Genomic DNA, 11,211 nt, shown 5'->3' with positions numbered 1-11,211 from the left:
GCTGAAAGAGTCAGTCTTAATGCTTTCAAAAGAAACTCTGACTAGACCGAGTTTGGTCAGAGCCCGTGTGCTAATAGCTGAGGTCGGATTCATAAGCATGAAAGTTGAGTGGGTTTGATGAGTGTTGTAGCTATCTGCTGCTGGTTATCCATTTCTGGGTTGTTATTGTTGGGTTTCGAAAATGACGAGTATAGGTAGCAAGCTATTATGTGGAACTTGTGAACATGGCAATAGAAACCAGCAACAATGACAGAAATATTCCAGATTTTCATATGCCTTTTGATCCATTGGTTTGGTGTTTAAACTCCAGAACTTTCTACCAAAACAGTATGAAAACACTTGCCGATCCTATCACCTGGGCTTCAGTTTGCCTTAAACTAAGCGTCGAGCACAAAATTCGCTGCAACAAACTTAAGGCTCGACTCGATACAGCAGTACAGGAAAAATCGGTTTTTCTCTCTTGGGTTGCTCATTTGATGATCTTGTTTTTATTTACTGATTGTTTAAGATGTTGCAAACGTTTTCTAACAAAGATGGGTCTAGATTTTTCTTGTTGGGGACCTAGAAACAAATGAATATTCAGATTCTATGCTTGGCCATTTGTTGCTGATTTTTTTTAAATGTTCAGTTCACGTTGTATCATTTTAGATGGATTGTGCTTGTGTCGTTGATCAAAAATGTTGATTCATTTGTTCATGGTAGCAATAGCAGGAAATTTTTTCAGAAAATCGCATGCACCCATTCTTACATTTCTCTTTGTCTCTTTTGGTTTGTTTTGGATGTTGATATTTGTGAATTTGTTGTTTTTGGAATCAAGGCTGCGATGTTGGGTTAAAAATATTAGCATAGTTTGGATGGAAAGATGGCATTAGGATGAACACAAGAATTGCAGAAAATGGTTAAAAATTGCAGATGAATGTTTCTTTCGTTGAATGCATGCAAAAGGTTTTGTAGTTTGCATTTTAACCCTACAAGTCTTCATTTATTCCACTATGACCCAACCGATTGAATAATGTCTTCAATTTGGTCCCTGGCAGCTTTAGTTTTGCGATTTCATTGATTGTTTTGCTTCAATTAACTACCATGCTTTGTCAATTGCACTTAAGTCATGACTTTAGGGGCTTTATGACCGAATGAGCTCGTGTTTGCCTATTTTCTTTAATTTCTTCAAATAAATTGGTACATTGACCATTTCTTTTATTTTGGAAGATAAATAAGTGATTTCACTCCATTTAAGGCACCATTCCAAGGGAGGTATAATTTCTTTTACCCCTTTTTTTATCTCTCCTATGTGATCCAATGTGCTAAGTGAATTGCATGTCTACTTCGCTTTCTTTACGTTTCCTTAATTCCTTTCATTCCTTTCATTTACTTTTGCTTTATTAAGTTTTTTTTCTTTAATGGGGTATGTGTACACCTCTTGGCTTGTAATAGATAGGGTTTGGAGGAGCATTCGATGAAGAGCTGTTGAAGACTTGTGCCTAGCTAGCAAATGTAATAGTTAGGGCCTTAATCACCTTATGTGTCTTGCATGTCTATGTGCTATATGTTTAATCGTTTTCTTAGGTTTTGGCATTTAGATATGCATGCTAAGTGTTATGTGCTATGTGTTTGGCATGTCTACTCGCTTTTCATAGCCATGAATGAATGTGATGGATGAATGTACGTTTCCGCTAGTCCAACGCTAGTCGGAATTCATAGAATGGGCTAGTCCAACGCTAGACCCTTAGGGATTTCCCCTCGTTAGTACATGTTTGCATGTTTCACTTCATTTCATGCATTTTTTTAGTTTTATCATTTTGCATGCCCCTCGAACCCCTTTTCCCTCTATTTTAGGATTTTTGCATTTCATGCTAGTTATAGGGTTCATTTGTTTGAGAGTTCCCTTAAATATGGGATATAGACGAGTGTGGCTTTTTCTAAGCCTTAGCACGCTTGTATTCCCTCTATAAAAGGGCAAATTGAGTCACGATTTAGGTCTCCCCGTACCTAATATGCATGAATTCCCTAGGCTCATGCATTCTAAATCCACTCTATCATTACACTTTCATCTTTCCTCCCATTTTGCACACGTGCACCTTTATGTTTCTTCACTTGCACACGAACACTTTTATCATCATTTGCACACATGCACTTCATATTATCATTTCACATACCGTACTTTGCCCACTCACATGCACATTTTCACTTACATATTATTGCCTTTTATTACTTTTTCAAACTCATGTCCTCACATTGCATACATGCATTCCATTCATTTGCATCCCACTCGCATTATTCGTGACTTCTTCAAAGGATCGTTATTGGGCTTCACAATTAATGTGATTGGCACCACTCAACCTTTGAAGAGAAATTTCCCCCAATACCCCTAGGTCTAGGGTTTGCATTCATGTAGTGCATCCAAATGTAATAAATTCTTTGATTAAAACAAGAAAATCTTTGATTAAATCATGCAACTAGCCTTGGCTAGGTCAAAGGGGTGTCTTGGATTTTATCCTTGCCTTCCCCTTTGTCAAATGTGACTCCCGAACCTTTTTCTTTGGTTTACGTGGATTAGGAGTCGTTTAAAAGGGGTTTCTTATTATTTTTTCCTATTTTTTCTTTAAAAATTCATTTTTTGGTGACTTGGTACACCTTAACTCATTACTAAGTGGCGACTCCAATTTTTATTTCAAAAACCCTTTTTAAACTATAATTTTGGGTCAAATCGTCGCATTTTCAACCCCCCATTTAGACCCATTTTTTCTTTTAAATCACAATTCATTTTCCAATCACAAAAATATATTTTTTAAACCATTTATTCATTTATCAAAAAATGGGGCGCGACAGTTGGCGACTCTACTGGGGACATTCGAGAGTCCGAGCAAATTTGATTTAATCAACCTTTTTCTTCTTTTAATCTTTTCATATATCACATTTGGGTGTTTAGGATTGCATTTTTCCTTCTATTAGGATTTTTGCATTTCACGCGTACCAACTCCTTCACTTACTCATTTGGCGTACGATCGTTTTGATTGATGAATGGTTTATGTATGTGATTCCGCGCTTTGCATTGCATTTTGGGTGGGGGACTTCACCTTAGAGCCTCGCGTTGGTTCTTGATCCCTCCCCTCCAAACGAGCACTAGCATACGTGCATACGCTTTAATTAGTTTTACCCCTCATTTATTTTTCTTTTAGTGGCTTGTCACGCCACTCCACCCTATTAGGATTTTAGGCGATCCACTTGGACATGTGATCACGACACGATGTGTGTGTAGCATGATCCAATGGGTCACTCAATCTTCCGCTTTAAGCTATGGGTTGATAGCCTTTAGCTTTTAGTCGAAGGTTGAGGATTTTGATAGATTCACTCAAACACGTAGCCGCGACACGATGTGTGCGTAGCGGTGTTTGGGGAATCGCTCGAGCCACCGACAAAGAACCTTGGGATTGATGACCCTTGGTTTCTAAGTTTGAAGGCTCGGGGACCTGAGCTTATCGAGTCTAGATGCATTAGCGAACCCCAGACTCATGCATCCATATTAGAATTGCCTTAGGGTAGAGTCGGCCTTATCCTGAGCTAGGGACACTATTCACGAGGGGAGGGGTCCAACCCCTTTCTCCCTTTTCTTGCTTTATTTCTTTGTATTGATTTCGTTGCTACAATGTGTTATGTGTATTTATCTGGCTGAACTAACTTTTCTTGGTTTTATGTCCCCATTGCATTCACAAACCCTATCAAATAAGAGGTCTGGCATGACCTTTTTTTAGAACCTACCCTCGTAGATAGGTTATTGCACGTTTAAAGATTTTGGTATATTGCATTCATAGATTTTGGTAATTGCATAGCATTTTAGGCCTACCCTGGCAAATAAAGGGTTCCTTAGGTCACGTTTCATTTCGAATTGCACATTTTATCGCTTTAATAAACTGGCATCATGCATAAACCCTAGAAAGGGAATGCCATTTAGGGGATCCCGTGTTAGGAATAAACCACCTTGTGTTTCGGATACTTAATCCAGTGAGACTTGCACGTTTACATTTTGTACCATCCAAAGGGGTAGTGCACAAGGTAAGGTAGGATCCGATCATTTTCATAGAGTGGTCTTTGGAATATGAGCATCTAATAATCACTTTTTGGCCATTTTATAAAAAATTGGTAAAAATCCCTTGCATGAAGGACATTAATTTGAAGAGATTCACAAATGATTCCTCCTATTGAGACGATAAATAAATTAAGGCCAAAATTTGATTTTTAGAAGGTCATAGACTAATGCACTTCAATAATTTTGAAATAACCAATGGCCGGACAATTCAACCAATCCATTTTGCCGATTCATTCGATAAACCATCATTTGACCAATTTACCCTTTTTAGGGTCCACTGGTCGATTTTGAATAAATCGTCAATTCATTTGACCAATTTACCCTTTTTAGGGTCATTTAACCAGTTTATCCTTTTTAGGGTCATCTGGTCGATTTTGAATAAATCGTCAATTCATTTGACAAATTTATCCTTTTTAGGGTCACCTGGTCAATTTTGAATAAATCATCAATTCATTTGACCAATTTACCCTTTTTAGGGTCATTCGGCCGATTTTTGAATAAATCACTAATTCAATTTCATTCATTTGGCCAATTTACCCATTTTTAGGGCAACCGAGCCGATTTTGAATAAATCAAGTTTCGTTCAATCTATTTGATCAATTTACCCTTTTTAGGGTGATCTGATTAATTTTGGATAAATTAAATTTCATTCAATTCATTTGACCTGTTTCCCTTTTTAGGGTAATCCGATCGATTTTTAATAAATTGTCAATTTCATTTGACCAATTAGGATTTCAATGTCGAATTTCAAAATGGAAAACCTAGTCGATTTTGAGAAAAACATCCATGGCATCCAGCCATTTGATCAGTTGGAGTTTTGACCCGTACTTCACTGTGAAAATTTGTCAACGAATTTCAATCTCTTCGATAGGAAGTTCATCAAGGTCAAACCCGTACGTTTTTTGCAAATTCTTGTATCGATCAAAAGTGATCAATCCCTTCGGACGAGGTCCTCATTTTGACAAACGTCTCTTCTCACTTCAATTGACCAAATTCTTTCAAAATTATTTCTCACTCAATGAGTTGATCAGATCCATCAGGTATTGTATAGTGCCTATCCTAGAGGATTGCATTTTCATGCTAGGCCTACCCTTGGCACAAAAAGGGTCCCCCCATAGGACATGCATATCGGTTTTATATTCTTGTTTACTAACTCTGGGTATTTTTCTTTTGTTTTCCCCCTCCCTTGCATTCATAAAAATGTTTCAATAAGACGAAAATATTCTTCTATATTTGATGATAATTTTAATCCAATAAGGTTTGAAAACTGCAAGTGTTATTTGATTCTTGGGCAGATCTTATAATGAAAACACAAAAGATCTATCTGGAAGCTCTACGCTAAAGCATCTGAGAGATTTTGTAATTATTTCCAAAGGAAAATTTTGTATATTTGATTTGTTAATACATTTTGTTCCAAAAAGAAAAGGAGACAAAAAGTGTATATGTGGAGCTCTTTACAAGTTTCTCTCTTCTCATTTGTATCATAATTGAATGAGAATTTTTGTTTCAAACTTTTTCAGCAATAAAATTTTTGGACAATCATTGTTTTGTGTATATTTATGTACATTTCATTCTTTATTCTTATTCATTGGAGATTTCATGATGAATTTTGAGAAATAAAACAAATTGAGATTTTTTTTCAACCTCTAGCCTGAAAATTCACAAGTGTATGCTTCCTAAATCCTTACACTTGATCGGTGATTCGAGCTACACAATAAGAGTGCTCAGGAAAAAAGGTGAATGGCCACTCAAAAAGCCCGATGAGATACCTTCTCTTCTTCACTTAACCCCAGAATAAAATCAGTCACATTGATTGATAAATTGCAAATTGGGGCCATCTTTGCTTGAAAATATCCATTGTGTTTAACCGATTCAATTCACATCTAAGTGAAAGCAAAAATGTGCATTATTCTTGTTTGTTTTGAAAAGTTGGAATGATACTTTGAGCAGTCTTTTCTCTATCTATACAGAGTTTATCATTTGCTCTCCCGTTTGAGCCTTTAAAAGAATAATTTCGTTTTAAATAAGCGCCTTGATGATCACTACCCTACATGGAAAATTTTCAAATATCAAAAGGGAGTGGATTTTCAATGAGCATTGCGTTACTCTGATTGTCATGAGGTGTAAGAATGATACTTTGGCCATCGTTTCTACGACCTAAACACCATTTATCCCTTGCATCCTCATTTGAGCCAAAAAAAATTGGTGGTTCTTTTCGAGTGCACATATGATCGCACCCCACATTGGGGAAGGAGATTGGGGAATTTTGAAAAAGGAAAAAAAAGAAAAAGGGGAAAGGGAACCGCAGATTGGAAAAATTTGATTCTACTTGGGTTCCAATTTTGAAAAGAAGAAAAGGAAGAGATTTATCCGCACGGACCGCCTATGTGTCACAAATATGGATGAATAAGGGTCTTCCTCAGTCAGTAATTCAGATACATGCAAAAAATTTCGCATTAACGAAAGTTTCCTTTCAGAGTTATTGTAAGGGACGGAACAAAGGTCAGGCCCTCTTCTTTTTCCAATCAAACATTCTATCCCTAGTTATCCCTTTTGAGCCATCAGAATAAAATACTTCATTTGGCAACCCCTGAGAATCGCAAACCCCACACTAGGGGCAGTTTTGAGTTGAAAAGGAAAAATTCAAGAAGTGAAAAAGTGAAAAGTCACAAAATCAAAAGCAAAAGAAGGAAAGAGAACCTCAGTTCAAAAATAAACTGGGGCAAATTTTTGTGAAAGTTTCAAAAAATGGCAGAAGGCCGAAAAATGAAAAAAGAAAGAAAATGAAAGAGAAAAAGCCTCAATTGAGCACAAGCTCTGGCAAATTCTGATTTAACCGTAAAATAGGGTTGACGTAACAATGCGATCTCAGATTACCTAAACCACTTTTGAAATCTGCCTTCGAGCCTTAACTTTTCTAAGCACCCCACCAGACCCCATTACAAAAGCCAAAAGTCCTGACTTCTGTTCTTTGCAATGGCCCTGTCAAGAAAATTTCTGATGCCGGAAAATTTTAGCTGTATTTCTGAATTGCTTGAGTATGAGGTTGACGCTACTCACCATGGAAAACCCACCAGATCAAAGGAAAAAACGGAAAACCAAAAAGGAAAAATGAAATACAAAAGATTCGATGGTGAAGTCCCTATTGAGTGATCAAACAAAGTTCAGAATCTTCGAGTTCAAAATAGGGGCAATTTTGGAAAAATGCGATCTGTGGTGCAATGTCCTTGAAAGTCTTATCCTTCAACTATCGTTTCAAACCACGTTACAAGCTAATAAAGTCCATCGTTGACTTATTCCTTCATGACAATCCAAAGGGAGGATCATGCTCATAAGAAATTCATCAAATCATTTGTGATCATAAGGGTATAACCCTTTTTCACGGGTTTAGTTATCGATTCTATCCATTTTTGTTGCAAGCCTATAAAGCTTGTACGTTGACTAAGTTTTCTTAAGAAATAAGAGTGACAAACTCTTTGCTTTCACTAAGATGTGATATTGAATAGATTAAATTGCAATTGGGGCACAAAATAAGACAAGTCTTGGCCTCCCATTTCCTTAGCCATTTCAAAAATAAAGTCACTTGATTGCTCCTGAAAGGATGAGTCAGCCAGAAGTGGTGACCCGTTACCCTAAGCACCAATGCTAAAAGTGAGGAAGAAATCTTCTTGAATTTGGTGTTATTTCGAGGAATTCATCATGAAATTTCTGCATGAGTTGAAACTTGACGTTTAAAGTTTCTTCACATTGTTGTATATGTGCATTCTTTTCTAAATGGGCAAAAGTGCGGCTTTTCTTTGTTCAAATAAATGGGAAATCATCTGAACGAATTTTTGCAATTAAGGGAACCCACACTGGGGCAAAATTTTATTTGTAAGATTTCATGAAATAAATCCATACTGGGGCAAAATTTTATTTGTAAGATTTCATGAAATAAATCCATACTGGGGCAAAAGTTTTTAATACATTTGAGGATATCAAACCAATCACGCTGTTCTTTCCAAATAAGAAATTTGAATGCATGTCATATTTTGATGAATCCCTTGTACAGGAATTCATGGTTCAAAATGACAGAAAAGCATCTGGTGATGTGGGAGGCCGATGCCGAAGAAAGAGAAGAAAGAAGGGAAAAGGGCCCTACACTTGGGGCAAATTATTTTTGGAAAATTCTCTCTCAAAAAAAAAAAATCAAAAAATCAATCAGAAAAATTCAAAAGTCAAACATCAAGTTCAAATTCTTGAAAAATCAAAATTGATTTCTTGTGGGCGAAGCTTCAATGCCCGCCGCGCACCCTTCCATTCCCCACTCTTGACAACCACATTTCATCCTACCGCCGTTAGCATCGAGTCTATCTCACTAACGTGCGTGTTTTCATTCCACCGCCGTTAGCATCGAGTCTATCTCACTAACGTGCATGTTTTCATTCCTACCGCCGTTAGCATCGAGTCTATCTCACTAACGTGTGCGTTTCATCCTGCCGCCGTTAGCATCGAGTCTATCTCACTAACGTGCGTATTTTCATCCTACCGCCGTTAGCATCGAGTCTATCTCACTAACGTCTATCTCACTAACGTGCGTGTTTTCATCCTACCGCCGTTAGCATCGAATCTATCTCACTAACGTGCGTGTTTTCATTCCACCACCGTTAGCATCGAGTCTATCTCACTAACGTGTGCGTTTCATCCTACCGCCGTTAGCATCGAGTCTATCTCACTAACGTGCGTGTTTGCATCCTACCGCCGTTAGCATCGAGTCCATCTCACTAACGTGTGTGTTTCATCCTGCCACCGTTAGCATCGAGTCTATCTCACTAACGCGTGTGTTTTATTCTATCCTCGGCAGGACCGGGTTCTATCCCGCTGACCGCTTAGATCACGTTGGGCCTGGATTTGGTGCCGCCAACATTCCAAAAATCAAGTTGGGCCTAGATTTAATGCCGCCAACATTCCAAAGATCAAGTTGGGCCTGGATTTAATGCCGCCAACATTCCAAATCACGTTGGGCCTGGACTTGGTGCCGCCAACATTCCAAAAATCAAGTTGGGCCTGGATTTAATGCCGCCAACATTCCAAAGATCAAGTTGGGCCTGGACTTGGTGCCGCCAACATTCCAAATCACGTTGGGCCTGGATTTAATGCCGCCAACATCACAAAGATCAAGTTGGGCCTGGACTTGGTGCCGCCAACATTTCAAATCACGTTGGGCCTGGATTTCGTACCGCCAACATTCCAAAAATCACGTTGGGCCTGGATTTAATGCCGCCAATATTCCAAAAATCCCGTTGGGCCTGGACTTCGTTCCGCCAACTTCACAACATCCCGTGGGTCTATCCCATTTAAATTTCTGTCTGGGTCTATCCCATTTAAATTTCTGTCCGGGTCTATCCCGTGGGTCTATTCCATTTAAATTTTTGTCTGGGTCTATCCCATTTAAATTTCTGTTCGGGTCTACCCCGTGGGTCTATCCCAATTTAAATTTCTGTTCGGGTCTATCCCGTGGGTCTATCCCAATTTTACATTTCTGTCCGGGTCTATCCCGTGGGTCTGTCCTGTTTTAAACTTCCAGTTCGGGTCTATCCCGTTTTTAAATTCCTGTTCAAGTCAGTCCTGTTTTAAACTTCCAGTTCGGGTCTATCCCGTTTTAAATTTCTCGTCCGAGTCAGTCTCATTAAAAGGAGTCAGTCCTCATGACAATAACAGCAGTCGTTCGAGTAGCCGTAGCCGAATAACACAGGTGAGCATTTGGTGTCTATTTCTTTGTCTCAAGTTTTTCCAAAACTCAGACAGAGAGGGGCAAACTGTAGACACCAAATTTTGGTGTAATTTCATTTACTATTTATTTTTTTAGTCTGTGCTTGTTTTTTTTCACTTTTTAGTTTTTAGTTTTTTAGTTTTTTGTGTTATTATCATTATTTTTAAGTTTTTAACATAGAATTTCTTGAAAAGAAAAGAAAAAGAATTCAAAAAAAAGAACATGCTTTAATTGTTTTTGACTCAAATTCAATATTTTATTGAAAAAAGAAAAAAAAGAAGAAAAAAAGGAAAAATGATGAAAATGGAAAATAAAAAAGGGAAAAGTGGAATTTGCATTTTTTGTGGTTTCTAGTTCATTTACTTTTTCATCCAATGTTAATTAAGGTGTTTCTGTTTTTTATTCTTATTATTTTAATTTTGTTTAAGTTTTTTGAAAAAAAAAAGGGGTGGATACGCGACTTGCAAGCTGCGTTTTTGCAGCTTGCAAGGAAGGGCTCTTAGCAGCCCCTTAGCTGCAAATATGGAAGAGATGCTTGAGGGTTTAAGGTGGGGCTGCAGTATAAATAGAAAGCTACGGATAGAGAGGAGAGGGCCGCAAATCTGGAAAAGAAAGGAAAAGAAAACAGCAACGGAGTAGAGAGTATAGAGGAGGTTTTTGGCTAAAAAAAAGAAAAACGGCGGCTGAGAGTTAGAGAGTGAGGGGGGAGGAACCACCGTGAAGAAGAAAGCTGAGGGCTGAAATTGAAAGAAAAACCAGAAAGAGAAGGAAGAACGGCTGAGAGAGGGTTGGAGAAAACTAAGCAGAAAAAAGGGAACCGAGAAAGTTCTCGGCTGATGAAGAAGAAATCTTCTCCGCAACTCCGTCGTTCCGAGTGGTGAGCGGTGAACAGCACTCTGCTGGCGGTTGGTTCTCGAGACGAAAATGCAACGCGGGGGGCACTCCCAAGCATCGGAAGACCATACATCATCCAAAGCAATCAAGAATTTCTTGGACTGCAGGAACTCGTAAAGCTTCTGAGCCAAGTCCAAGTCTAGAAATGAGGCCATGTCATCCCTGGCTCGGCAAACATGTTGCAGAAGAATTCTTCTGGTGCGGAAGTCCTTCCCCACCGTAGCCCAGGCAAAGCAATCAAAATGGCGGTGGACGGAAGAATCCCCATATACCTTTTAGGCGAGAGTTGTCTTGCCGATTCCATCCATTCCGTATATCCCAGTAATATTGAGGGCGTCATCAGCAGCCAGCAATCTAGAAATCACCTCCCTCCGCTTGTCTTCCCTGCCAATAACGACGAAATCGTCTTTTTGGTCCTCTGAACGAATGCCATCAACATCCAAGTAGCCGTCTGATTCAACAGGAGGGGAGGGTGATT

The sequence above is a fragment of the Coffea arabica genome, chromosome 9c (assembly GCF_036785885.1).
Source record: "Coffea arabica cultivar ET-39 chromosome 9c, Coffea Arabica ET-39 HiFi, whole genome shotgun sequence".
In the NCBI taxonomy this organism is placed as follows: domain Eukaryota; kingdom Viridiplantae; phylum Streptophyta; class Magnoliopsida; order Gentianales; family Rubiaceae; genus Coffea; species Coffea arabica.
This window is presented reverse-complemented; position numbering follows the sequence as displayed.